Source organism: Spea bombifrons, chromosome 3 (genome assembly GCF_027358695.1).
Source record: "Spea bombifrons isolate aSpeBom1 chromosome 3, aSpeBom1.2.pri, whole genome shotgun sequence".
Taxonomy (NCBI): Eukaryota; Metazoa; Chordata; class Amphibia; order Anura; family Pelobatidae; genus Spea; species Spea bombifrons.
Genome location: NC_071089.1, coordinates 69882381 through 69896189, shown reverse-complemented (window position 1 = coordinate 69896189; position 13809 = coordinate 69882381).

The following is a 13809-nucleotide window of genomic DNA, read 5'->3' as shown; positions in this document are numbered from 1 at the left end:
AAAAAAACCCTATGCACGTGGTGTATTTCCAGAATCCAGAGATGCAGCTGAACTAGTTTGGTTGAATTTCCCCCCTGCCATGTTAACTGCTTGTAAAGTTTGGGAATTCTGGAATAACTGATTTTGTAAGGATACAAAGAAAATAATACATTTTCTCAAGTTTTTACTAAATTTTGGCTAGTCATGTAACTGTGGTATCAGAAAGCCCCATGGCAAAAAAAGTCTAGTTCTGGGACTGAAGGGGTTAATGTTGCCCCTTTTTGATGTTAGGAATGAGACTGGATCAAGAACAATTCCTTCACATCAATGTATTGGAGTTAAAGGCTATTTTTACGCACATTCTACAGTGACTTATCAATTTTTAAAACAGTCAGGACCTTTATGGTTGGAGAACAATTGTATTATCTGTACTAACCTCCTCTACCACCAGAGAAACATTAAGTACAGTGCTCCTTCTTTGAACCTTGCCCATCAGAGTTCATCAAATTAAATGGCTGGCACAAAGTGTAGGTTTCCTTTAGAGAAAAGTACAGGGCATAGGTGGTGGGATGTTCTGGGCATCCCCCAACTCCTGTATCTTATTAGCCAGGTTTCTTTATGGTGCTCTTTACACACGTTCACAAACTTTTTTAAGGCACACTTTGGCTGCACTTGCACTAGTTTATCCTACCTGTATCACCTTCTTTTAGTTATGCGTGTGAGGCTTTGGAACATCCTGCTTGTCCTGCACTGACTTTAGAAAAAGTGATATTAGTGGTAAATATTTTTTCTATTAGGCCTGTAGTCATTACAGGATGACCCCCTCCATTTTTGTTTATCCTTTCTTAGTAGGATGATCTTGTTGTAGTCCCCTTTTGCTTTCTCTCTTTTGCAGAGAAGTATCTCTACATCTCAGCAATAAAGCTGAAATGTATGTGTGAGGTTATTGGTTGCCATCTTAATGGGACCAATATGGAAGAGATGTATGCGACACTCTTGTCTGTTTTTAAGTAAGCTATTTTCCTCTTCTGTTCAGTTATTGCCCTACTTCAATAGAAGCAAGGAAAAGTACCATAGAGTGTGTAAAGGTTGATATTAGGAATTACAGAAAAGAAAGGAGAGGCTTTCAGCCTACAGAAACTCAGTATTATACATCCCACGAGTTAAAATAGCCCATTCAATTTAAACAATCTATCCCGTAAAAATTAAAATTGCAAAAGAAAAGCAATTTAGAAAATTGACATTTTTCTTTGGCCATAGTTTCATACTTGTATATTGAAATTACACCAGCAGAGGTCAGGAGAGAATAGCAACAAAAACAAAATGTGGTAAGCAGAAGAGGCATTCAATAAAATGTGTTTAATAGGAATTTTCTATTAAGTGCATTTGGCTAGGTATTTAAATAAACAGTTGCAAGCAGATTTCAGAAAAAAATCCTTTTTACTTTCAATTTGTCCTTCCTGCATTAAGCAGAAATATTAAACCGATATTGCATGTTTCATGCTGAATGGGCTGTGTCATTGTATGCGCACTGTTAAAAACTTTAGTTTGCTTGTCGTTTAGTGAGTGCAAAAATCTGTCTCATCTGTGTGGTTTGTTTCCCTCTAGGCACAATGAGCAAAGAGGTCCATGTGTGGACTCTCTTTTATTGCATGACTAATCGTAGAGAAAATACCCCCCCCCCTTTCATTGGTGGCACGGTAATTTAGTCAATATAATACTTACTAATGTGTGCTAGGGTTGGCTCTTCGTGTTGGATACTGTAGTATACCTCAAATTCTCCTATCAACTCTTCCTTTCGTGAATAAGCTCAAGTTGGTAACAGATGTACAGTATGCACCGTTGCTTTAGTAGTGGAATACTTTCATCCGGATTGTATGCAACAACTTGGATTACTGTACCATGCAGTCTTTTTTTCTGTGTATGAAAGCTATACGTTGGCAAAAATGAATGTTTTGCCTTATGGAGGGAATGATCTTAATATGTGATGTTTTCCATAGTACTTTGCAGAGTGCTAGATCTTAAAAGTTAGTTTCTACTCAAATGCTCATATATTATACACACAGCTCCTGGGGGGTAGCAGTGAAAGAAATTAATCAATTTCATCTTGACAGCCACAGCTCAGTATATTTTCTCTAACAGTGGGGTATGTCCTATCACTTTCAGTGCTGACATTCCATACAGGCCCCTGTAGGACCCAACAGGATCAGATGTACATTTATATTTTTATTCCTTTTATTCTCTCTGAATACTGTATAAAATATTGATAGAGGTAAATATATACTTCCCCCGCTGCTTAACTTTCCTAAACCGCTAAGTTATAGTGTTCAATGGAATCACAACCATTAACATCAAAGCTGATATTATAACTGTATTTGTGCAAGACCAGAAACACCTCCTGTTGAGTAAAAGCATTTATTACAAATTACAGATGAAAAGGTTAAAAACAGGCTCGCAAGACTGCGTCCTTCTGTAGTGGTTTATCACAATATGTTCTTTTGTCCTTTCAATATTGTTAATAACATTAATATTTATTTTTTTATTCTCTGCACTTGACTTTGCTCATAACAGATACATACCTGAACATACAGCAAATTTACTACCAATAAGACCGTGGAAATTGTGGGCATTATAGAGTCTGTTGCACATAACAAAATTACACAATATAAATTGTGGATAGTTATATATATATATATATATATATATATATATATATATATATATATATATATATATATATATATATATATATATATATATATATATGTATATGTATATGTATGTATATATATATATATATATATATATATATATATATATATATATATATATATATATGTATATGTATATGTATGTATATATATATATATATATATATATATATATATATATATATATATATATATATATATATATCTCTTCCGATGTCAACACTGTGACATGTCATGTTCTGCAGGTCGGTTTTCTGCACATCATGCATTGTAGGAACACTTGCCTTGTTCTCTGCAGTAAGTCTAAATATCATTAAATGTTTTACCAATGAAGACTATTGTACATTTTATTGACTGTAGTGGTATGTGCAAAATAACGTTTAATATAGTACATGCTATTAGCCAAATGAGAAATATTTTCATCAATATTACGCAGAAAGCAGAACTGCCTTACATTTTAGTTTCTGGCTATGTAAGCTTTGTGATTGGCTAGAAGAAACACGGAAATTCCCAAATATGTTATTCGTTTAAATGAATACTATAGAAATGTTATCCTTTCTACAGTAATTATGAAAATGTGGGTTGTACGCAGACAGTTCGTTTCAAAGCACAAGTTAAGATTAATATTTAGCTAAATGCATTTTCCTCCATTGCTGTTAATGTTTTATATGGAATTTTAAAATATTAAAGTAATTATATACACGATCATTGATAACACCAGAAGTATTCATTATTTTCCTCTATAAATTGTTATAATTTGTATGGTCATAAATTCTTTGGTATTTTTTGTTTTTCATATGAAAGACAGACATTAGCTTTAAATTTCAGTTTTTTTTCTCGGTTATTTTTAGTCTCTCTGAAGCCTGGGAAATAAGAAATATGAACTCTTTGAACATGGTGAGATGGCCCACTGCAGTAGGCCCCCTGAATCTGATTAGATAAAATAACAAAAAGGTTCTCTAAGGGCAGAGGAAGGAAGAACTAAGGTGGGTGGCAATATATGTCATTCCTCATGGGAGATCCTTGGACTGAAAAAGTAGGTGAAAAAACATTAGCTATATACAACTTTCCCACATATTGGCTCACTCTCTAAGAAATATCTGCTTCCTCTACATTCTAGTTCTCCTAAAAAATAATAAACAGGGCTTTGCCATATTATTCTAGAAAACCTCTTAGAAAATATCGAATTTCTAGTTGAATTTCAAAGCATGTAAAGCAGGATTACTGTAATTTTTAAAACTAAATACAAATTACAGCTGCAACCAGTCCTATGTCAATGTAGGTTACCCATTACAAAGTAAACATAATTGGAAATATATATTTTAAGGGGATTTTGTGCATTTATAAATATTAAAAATGAAAAAAGTGTCACTAATTGATAATACATTAACACATTAGGGGTTCATTTATAAAGGCATAAGATTAAAAAAAACTGCAATTGTGCCCATGTGGAGTCTGCAAAAAAAATGCTTATTCCTTTTTTATTCAACGTAGAACACAACTGCACAACCATTACACTTTGCCTTTAGTAAGATAACTCAGTGTTTGGTAGCAGAAAACATGGATAGAAAGAGCAGAGTTTTAAAAATAGATGGGGAAGAGAGAAAGTGGAGAGAGGGAGATGAAAATAATGAAAAAGGGAGATATTGTAAGAAAGGGGGATACTGAGAGAGAGAAAAAGGAGAGATGACAACAAGAGAATGGAGTAAGATAATTAGAAATGAGGAGAGACAGATTGCAAGAAGGGGGAGAGATCCTGAGAAAACTGGAGAGCTAGAGAGAAAATGGAGAAAGGGGAGAGGTGGGAAGAAAAGGGACAAAGTGAAAAATAGCAGACATGGCAGGAGGTCAAAGATGCGGTAAATGCAGTGACATATTTTGAGGCAGACGAGAGGCCATTAAAAAATGGATTGAGCTCAAAAGAGTTGTCAACAGTAACATGATGAAGGTGGCCCTATATCCACTTGGACTCTGTACAAGTAAGGAAGGTGATGTTGAGAATGCAGCACAGCACAGCTCAACCTATGATTGAGAGTAGCTCAATGTGTATGGCCCAGGAGACTTTATTTTCCCCATAATCTTCAGAAGTTACTATTTCTTCACTTGTGCCACCTTTTCACCTATCACCATAGCCATCGCTACAGGGAGGCAATTGCCCCCCCTAGATTATTCCTTGCCCCCCTACCAAATTTGGAATCCCTCTAGCTGCAGGACCAATTGGCACAGTGGCTTCTAAACGTATGGGCACACTAGGCAGTTGCCCAAGGGTGATTTGTGATACACCACGAAGCCCCTGAAACAGTAGCGTATCTATAGGGGAGTGGAGAGGCGGCCTCCCCTGGGCCGGTCTTCAGTGGTACGCTTGGGTATAAGAATGTGATCTCCCCAATCAGCCCTTCTCATCGCATTATTTTTAGTTCTATATTATATACTGTTGGGACTTGTGAGGAAGAGATATGTTGCCTGTATGTAAATTATGTGACTAATATGTAGCTTAGCACAATTGCATCCCCAATTATTCTTTCAAGTTACTTATTTTAAACAAATATTTTTCTGATACATTTTAAAAAAATCGAAGTTGTTCCTGATGTTATCTGTTTTATTTTTAAAATTGGTAGCAGGTCTTTGGTGCGGAAGTTGGAAGGGGAGTGTAACAAAGGAGAATGTTAAAAGTGGATAACTGTTATTTAGGGTTGTGAGAGAGTGATGAGATCTAAAGAAACAAAGTAAGGTTGGAGAGTTAGTAAACAGAGGTATATGAATGCAGCATGAATTTGTAGTGTGCAACATAGTGTGTGGTGTGCAACACTCAGCAGTTCTTGTACACTAATAAAACAAAACAATAATAATAAAAAAAAAATCCAATAACCTCACTGAATTTAGGAATAACTGTGTGGTTGCCTTATTAATAAAACTATTTTTTAAAAAAGTCATACTTTGACCTCCTCATGAGTTTGACCACCTCATGGCTTACCTATGGCGCTTTGTTAGCTTTGTCCTAGTCCTTTTTTTTTTTTTTTTTTTTTTTTGATGAGATGGAGCTTGGGGCAACACCATGTGCTTCCCTTACCAAAGCACAGACTTTTGGTTTTACAGATCGGTGAACAATTCAGGGAAGACAGTTGGGGGGCATGTTATGTTCGATTGTAATACAGCATTTAGTTCTAGGTTACATTCAACAGGATATCAAGAGGTTTATTGACAAATCTTTAAGTTTTAAGTATATAACTTCAGCCTATGAATGAATCCATCCTGCATCTGGCACAAAGTGAGCTGGTGCCAAGCCTGACACTGAGCCTGACTCCACAATCCATGTTCAGATTGTGCCATATTCACCAACAACAGAAGAAAAGTTTGCCCATCCCAAGTGACCATGCTTATAAATAACATTTTCATTTTAAAAGGTACATTTCTAACTAAATATGCCTACAATAAAAAAGAGTGGCGGCATTGGGATTGTCACTTGGCAACTTAAGTCCATCCCTACAAACCCGAGTCCGGGAAGAGTTTGATGGCTCCCCCTCTGACTCATTCATCTGCATCCCAGGTGTCAAGATGAATCAAGTGAAACGTTGCTATCAAGAATTCAGCCAAAATATTATTTGCGAGTATGCAAGCTGAACAGGTTATATGACTTTGTTTCTTAAACTTGACTGCCAGCTCAACTTCACCCACTCTTTAGTGAATAGACCCCTAAATGGCTATTGACCCTAAAAATCATATTTGATAGTTATGCGGACTTATTTTAAACATTTACATACCCAATAAAATAACTCCAAATATGTATAAATGTATTCATGTGACATTTGAATATATATATATATATAATATGCCAAGGACAAAAGACTGTCAGTGTTTCTGCTTTACGTGTAATGGCAACAATCATTTTGGGTTTAAGAGTCCCTTGGTCACATTTACGTAGTGAATTCAGCTAGTTACAGAACCGGTGTTTACCTGTTCAAATGCTTTAAAAAGGCATTCAAGACAAGTTTCACTGTAAAACAAATATTAAAGCTGACAACCAGTGCTGTTTTATAAATCCTTGTAGAGTATGAATGGTTTCAGCTTTACCATCGTTAGTAAAATATTCCTGCAGTTGAGTTCTGTAAACTCACAGCAGATTGCATTGCAGCATTGTTCTCAGATGTGCAAACAGCACCAGATACTAAATCTACCAGTAAATGATACTGTTTGCAGACGTTTTGTTAATTAAAAACACATTTGTGTAGACAAGTGGTAGACTAACAGTTGTCATAGCATACAAACCAGAACCATAGCAAGTGGATAAAGTGTTTTCCAATTTAAGCATATTAGATGAAATAAACGATATATTTTCTCTGTTCTACTGAGTAGAGTAATATTATTATAATGAACTACCTTAACATTGCTTCTAATGTTTTTTTTTGTTTTTCTTATACAATAGTTCCCATTTAGAAGTAAAATATAGTTAAAAATAAAACATTGTTTTGATATACTCCTATTGTTTTTCCTTGACATTCCAGTTGAGATGTTGCTATGTCATCTTGGCTATTGTGAGCTGTTTGTCAGACATCCCAACCTGATTTCAGGGAGATGGCGTCACTGACCACTGCCCCCCCCTCCACCGCCACCAAACATGTATTATGGTCCTCCAGCCACAGTACCTGTACCCTGGTCATCCTCTGTGGTAGACAGGCTCTGGAGACACCGGGAAAGCAAGTGACACAGCATGCATCCTGATTGGTTAGTTACCACAAGAGACCAATCAGTTTTTTCAGTAGGCGGGCTTTAACACCTGCCTACTGAGAAAACTGATAGGTTTGTTGGCACAAAGTGAGATCAATCAGAACGCGCCACAGAGGAGGACCAGAGCACAGGCACACCTGAGCTCGGATTTGTTTTGAGAGTGAGCACGAGAGAGAGTTCAATGGCCGTAATGAACTCTCTCGCGCTTGCTCTATTTCTGAGATGTCTGTTGCAGTTTGAGGGCAACAGGGAGGCAGGCTCACGTAACTTCCGGGAGAGTTGGGATGTCGGTTTTGTGTTAATATCTCATTGAGGTTTTGAGAATTCATATTGTTAGAATTTTGAATGTTAGTATCTCACATGTTACAATATGTTTAGTGTACATATGTGAATGAGCTTATAATCCACATGAAATACTGACTAAAATATTTAAAGGATAATTGCATAAAATAGTGAATTTTTTTTAAAATGGGTTATTAAATTGTGAGTGTAACCTGTTTTCCTATCCCTACGAAATAATCATCATGGTAACGGCGCATATTAACAAAATACAAAACAAATCACTAAATGCATCATAATATCAGTCATAGGCTACTGATGAGTTGGGACTAAAGTAACACTTTCCTCATCAAACTGAAGAAAAAGGGAAACAGTTTCTCTCTCTTCAGAAAATGGACAAGAAATAGGTAATGAATAAATTGAAATTTATATATATATATAATTTCAATTTATTCATTACCTATTTCTTGTCCATTTTATATTATATATTATATATTTTTTTTTTATATAAAGTGAAGCCTGTAATGTCAATGGTTGATTATGTGCAGAATGATTAAAGTGTGTGTGTGTGTGTGTGTGTGTGTGTTTGGGGGAGGGGGTGGCATAAAAATTCTCCAGAGAGGTCTGAAAATTAGATTAACTTCCAATTGAAAATTTGCCAATACAAAATGACAGCTTAAATCTTTCCTCTGCTGGATGTCTTTACAGTATGTTGAAAAAGAAAGTGGAATGACCAGTGTTTCTACAGTCCTAATGCATCAGTAGTCTCATCAGCGCTTATCACATGTGGGAGACAGTGTTTTAGATATGGTTTTCCAATATTGCAACAACCCATCACAGACACTGTCATCCACCTGTAAACCAAATGTCAGTATAAAGAAAAACACATGTCATCCCACAAATGCAAACCCAGCCTCAGGAAACCTGGATGAGAAATAAAGATACATGTCACAGAACAGTGTGCATATAAATCCATTTTTTGTGCCCCAATGATTTACTGTAAATGTCATAAAACCTTTAATCTTGTTTTATTCACAACCATTTGAAAGAGAATTGTGTAAAAGGCATCATACTTATTAGTGTATGCCTCTCACATGGTATGTCATTTAAACACATCATGAAGTATGTATGTTTTAATCCAAAATGTGCATTCCCTAAAACAGTAAGTACTTCAGAAATATAGTTTGAAACATACTTATTTGTGAATGTTTTTTTTCTTCTTTTTTTCCTTTCCTTTCCTTCTCGCCGCGCTTTTCATCTTAATGAAAAGCTCTAACGGCTATGAGTCACACATGATTGTGGTTTTGATGACATTAAAAACTGCAAAATATTACAGTGACCCAAGTTGACTATTCAGTTGTATAATAAATAGATTCTTGCATATTTGATTTATGAATATGTTGTATTTTCTTTTGTCATTTTCACATTAAGCTGTCTCTGCAGCTCTGAAACTTACTATATAACTGTATTAAACTGTTTCTTGTTATGACTTCACCAATCTTTAGTGATAACCTTTTTGTGCTGCAAGCAAATTTCTTTCTGAAATACAGATTGCCTTATTTCACAACATATATCTTCTTGGCAAACAAAATGATTGTTCCTTTGAGAGAAAGGTGAAGTGGGATGCAATTTGTCTCTCTCAAAAAAAAATAAAAATAAAATAAAACGTACTTTCATTTTTTTGCCTGATGTGCTCTTTACTATAATGAGAAAATACATTTTTTCTAGATAACTGTTCTGCAAAAATACATGATGTCATATTTGGCCACACTGGCAGTGAAGTCATGCAAAATCAAAACCTGGTTGCAATGTTAAAACAGATCTTCTTGTAACAGAAAGAAAAGTATCATATTTTCATGTATAAAAAACATCATAAGCCAAATATTTGTTAAAAAAGATTAAATATATATATATATATATATATAATCAGTGTTAGGTGTGTGTATAATAATTTGAATATGCACTGTAATCAAGCACAACAATACTGAAAAGTACACATTACACACACTCTACTCTTCCTCCCCCTCTTACCTCGCTGGGTCCCATCTCTCATGCTGCCATGTCGCTGTCCCTCTACTCAGTGGTGGAGGCTAGTTCTCCCACACCAAACTCATCAATATGCCTTTTATGGACACTGGGGCACGGTTATGCTGGTATAGAAAAGGGCCTCCCTAAACTGTTCCCACAAAGTTGAAAGCATAGCATAGTCCAAAATATCTTGGTATGCTAAAGCATTACGATTTCCCTTCACTGGGCATAATCCCAAACCCTGATTTCAATAATAAAGAGGTGTGTCGAAATACTTTTGACTATATAGCGGTGTAATGTCTGTAGAAGAGGATCCCGTAAAGCAGGGTAGGCCAGGCCTCAGTCTACAATACAGAGTGAACTGAAGGCAGGAGAAACGTAGGAGACGTGGTCAAACCAGCTGGGTCAGAACCAAAGGACGATATCAGTGCCGAATCAGAATCCAGAATCCTAGTCAAAACAAGCCAGGTCAACAGGAACAGGAGTGGAGCCAAATCCTGAACCAAAAAGTGAAGGCAAGGGCAAGCCAGGTCACAACGGGTTAATCATATCAAAATCAAGCAGGAGCAACAGCATGAATTTACACTGACCAAGGACAGGGAGAGTATGAAAGTGTAGAGCTAATATAGGCAGCCTGTAGCAAAAAACAAGATAATTGGGGTCACCAGAGGTCATGAGTAGCGATCCCGTGACCACGCATTCAGGACGGCATGTAATCTGCAGGTTGGGAGATGGTGCCTGCTACCTCAGAAGATTAGTGGTGGGTTGAGGTCACCGGATCGGGTCCTGCTGCAGTAGACCTCGGAGGGCAGTGGGACATGAACGATGTGGGACGGCCATGCAGGTAAGTCCTAACAAGTGGTGCACAAAGCATGGTCCATAAAGACATGGTTGGATGAGTTTGGTGTGGAAGAACTTGGTAGACACAGAGCCCTGACCACAACTCCTTCAAATATCTTTGACATAAACTGGAACGGAGATTGTGAACCAGGCCGCCTTGTACAACATCAGTGCCTGACCTCACAAAGGCTCTACTGGATGAATGGGCAAAATTCCCACAGAAACACTGCAAAATCTTGTGGAAATTCTTCCTAGAAGAGTAAAAGCTGTTATAGCTGCAAAGTGGGAACCTACTTCATATCATTGTCTCTGTATTTAGAATGCAATCCCATAAAAATCTGGTCAAGTAATGGTCAGGTGTCCCAATACTTTTGTCCGCATAGTGTACGTGCGCACACACATTAACATACGCACATACAGTAACATCCCTACACACAGAATCATACTTACACACACTAACAGACTTCTACACGTACATTTACATATATACATATTACATATACTACAGACTAGCATCCTAGCTTCCATACATACATACATACATACATACATACATACATACATACATACTAACACACATCCAGTAACATTTACTTAATCTTCATTTAGGCTGACACACAACATACATTTTTGCTCAGGAGAAGGTGACAGCTCCCACGTGGCCCTCACATGCTGTCTATAAGTGCTGGGAAATTATGTCATATGCTGGGCCTGAGGAAGCGTGTCTGGCAGTGCCGGCCTAGTGGTATGCCCAAGCGGGAGTAGGAGCTGATGTTGGGGTGCCCCAGTGTCTCTACTGCTGCAGGGTCATGTCCCACTGGGTGATTTATTTACTGTGCACCCACAGAACAACCCTGCAGCAAAGCAGTACTGGGACAAGACAGGTATGAGGTAGACCAGCTAAGACAGTAGTTAAGGAGGGGGTAGTGAGGGCATAAACTAGAGCCTTAGTTGCATATTATGTTAGGAAGGGGCAAATGCAAGCAAAGTTTTGAAGATGTAGGCAGCTGTTTGTTTTTAAACAGAATGGATGTGAGAGATGAATGAGAATTTGGAGTCATGGGTGACATCACGACAGCAAGCGTGTGGGGATAGAGTGATGATTGCACCATTGACATTGAGGGAAACTGTTGTTAGAACTGAAAGAAAGGGAAGAGAAGTAATTTTTGGAGAGTTTGAGTTTTAGGAATCAGCCAGTTAGAAAAATAGGCAAGGCAGTTAGTGACACAATATGGAAGGAAGGAAGGAGATAAGGGTGTAATAGGTAGCCATAACAATCTCACAGAAGTGGATGCAATCTGGGTGCTAAGTGCAGTGTGTGGAGCGACCAAAGCAGACTCCATTGTTATCAAATCTTCTATGGGGTCTAGCCCTGGATCGTTTTAGTGACCTAGCAACTCCCCTGTTATCAGAGTAGGTTAAAAGCCCAAAGTGAAGTAGAGTTTGTATTCCCTAAAACTATAAAAAAAAGTTCAGAAAAAACTTTCTGCTGCAATTTTTGTCTGGCCACAGTTTATAGCAAAGTAAAACCCACTGGTTATATCTGTGATGTAAGCAAATATGCATGTATTTCACCGTATTAGAAGCATCAGTTGTTGTTACTAATATACTTGTTATCTAAGAAACAAATGTGACAATAGGTGCCACTGAGAAATCTATATTCAATCCCAATATGGTAAATTCAAAGACCCTTGCCTTTAGTGAGTAAACAATAACGATCATCCCACAACTACAGAATCTCAGAGTAAAATATTAAACCTAAGGGAAACATATTAATTGAGAAGCTAATCATGAAGCACTATAATGATCATAACCAAGAGTTTGTCCAATTCTATTGTTGCAGGCCACAAACCAGAGTTGTATTATTGTTTACAACCCTAGCAGAAAGTAGTAAACACAACTGTAGTGTGCTAATCGAAATCACAGACAAGAAATTATGTTGAAAAGTAGGGCAACTTTGTATTTGCCAAATTGTTCCGGAATATATAAACTACATACGGTATCATTTTTGTCCCAGAGCTCTTCTGGGATTTATGATTTGACATTGCAAAGTTTCAGGTGTGATCCCCAAATCTATGCATGTTTCACGTTCAAAATCCATCATTTTCCTTATGTGTTAACCCATTCACAGTTAGTCAAAAGCTGAACTTGAAAATATCTAACATATGTTTTTGATAGTGATTCAACCATTTGTTTTCAAGTAATGAGCTGAACAAACTTATATATTTAATATACAGAAAATACTGGGTTAATTTAAGTTGATTAAAAAAATTGTTCTCGGTCCTGGAAAAAACTCCTTTCCATGTATTCATGTGTATATAGGTGTCAGTGGTTAAAGAGTAAATGTTTAAAGAGAGTTGGAATTTGGTGATAGTGCCAGCCTAATGATGATCATATGGAAGTTATAGCACAGATGAGAACGTAACATTAAATCCAGTCCAACCGTGTGTCAGCTGTTACTTCTATTAAAGTAACAAACCAAGGACTTGTTTTTGTTCATTCTGATTTATTCTAATGAAAATATACATAGAATGTAACTGATTTGATGAGGTGTTCCATTAATTTCCATTTAGTATGTGAAAATTTTTTAACATTTGCCCAAAACCGATCATGTAGTAAGACTGTTTACTGGCACTAGGCCGAGGTAACGGATATTGCGAAATGGTAACGCCACATAGTTCATTTCTAAAAAAAGAAAAAAATGCAGTGATCCCTTGTACTATTAAGTTTTATGCACAGAGCTAAAAAAAAAAAGATATTTGAAAATTTTGTTAAAGTGGTTAACACATTTGGGTTTTTTTTTTTTCAGGACATTTTATTTTAAGTCAATTTTAAGAAAAATACATTTTTGAAAATGCACTGATCAAAAATCTAAATGTTCAGCTTTAAAAAAACAAAAAAAAAAAAACAAAAAAAAAAAAAATCCAAATGAAGCATGCAAGCCATGTAAAATAATGATGATCAACAATAATAGTTGTCAAATTGCTTGGCTATAGGAATGTTCCAGATTTGAAAGGCACTCACCTTATTATTTGAAGTGCTGAGCCTCTGCTTCTTTATTTTGGATTTATTGAGGGACTTGGTGGTACCCTGGCTCGTGCACCATTTCACTGCTGAGTGCTGCATTCCAACCTCTCTTTTTGTGTATATTTCCAATTAAAACATTTATAAACTGTAACACCACATATGTTGTCTATATGATTTCATGTCGTTGTGGCATTCAATATATAGGAGAAACCACTAGGCC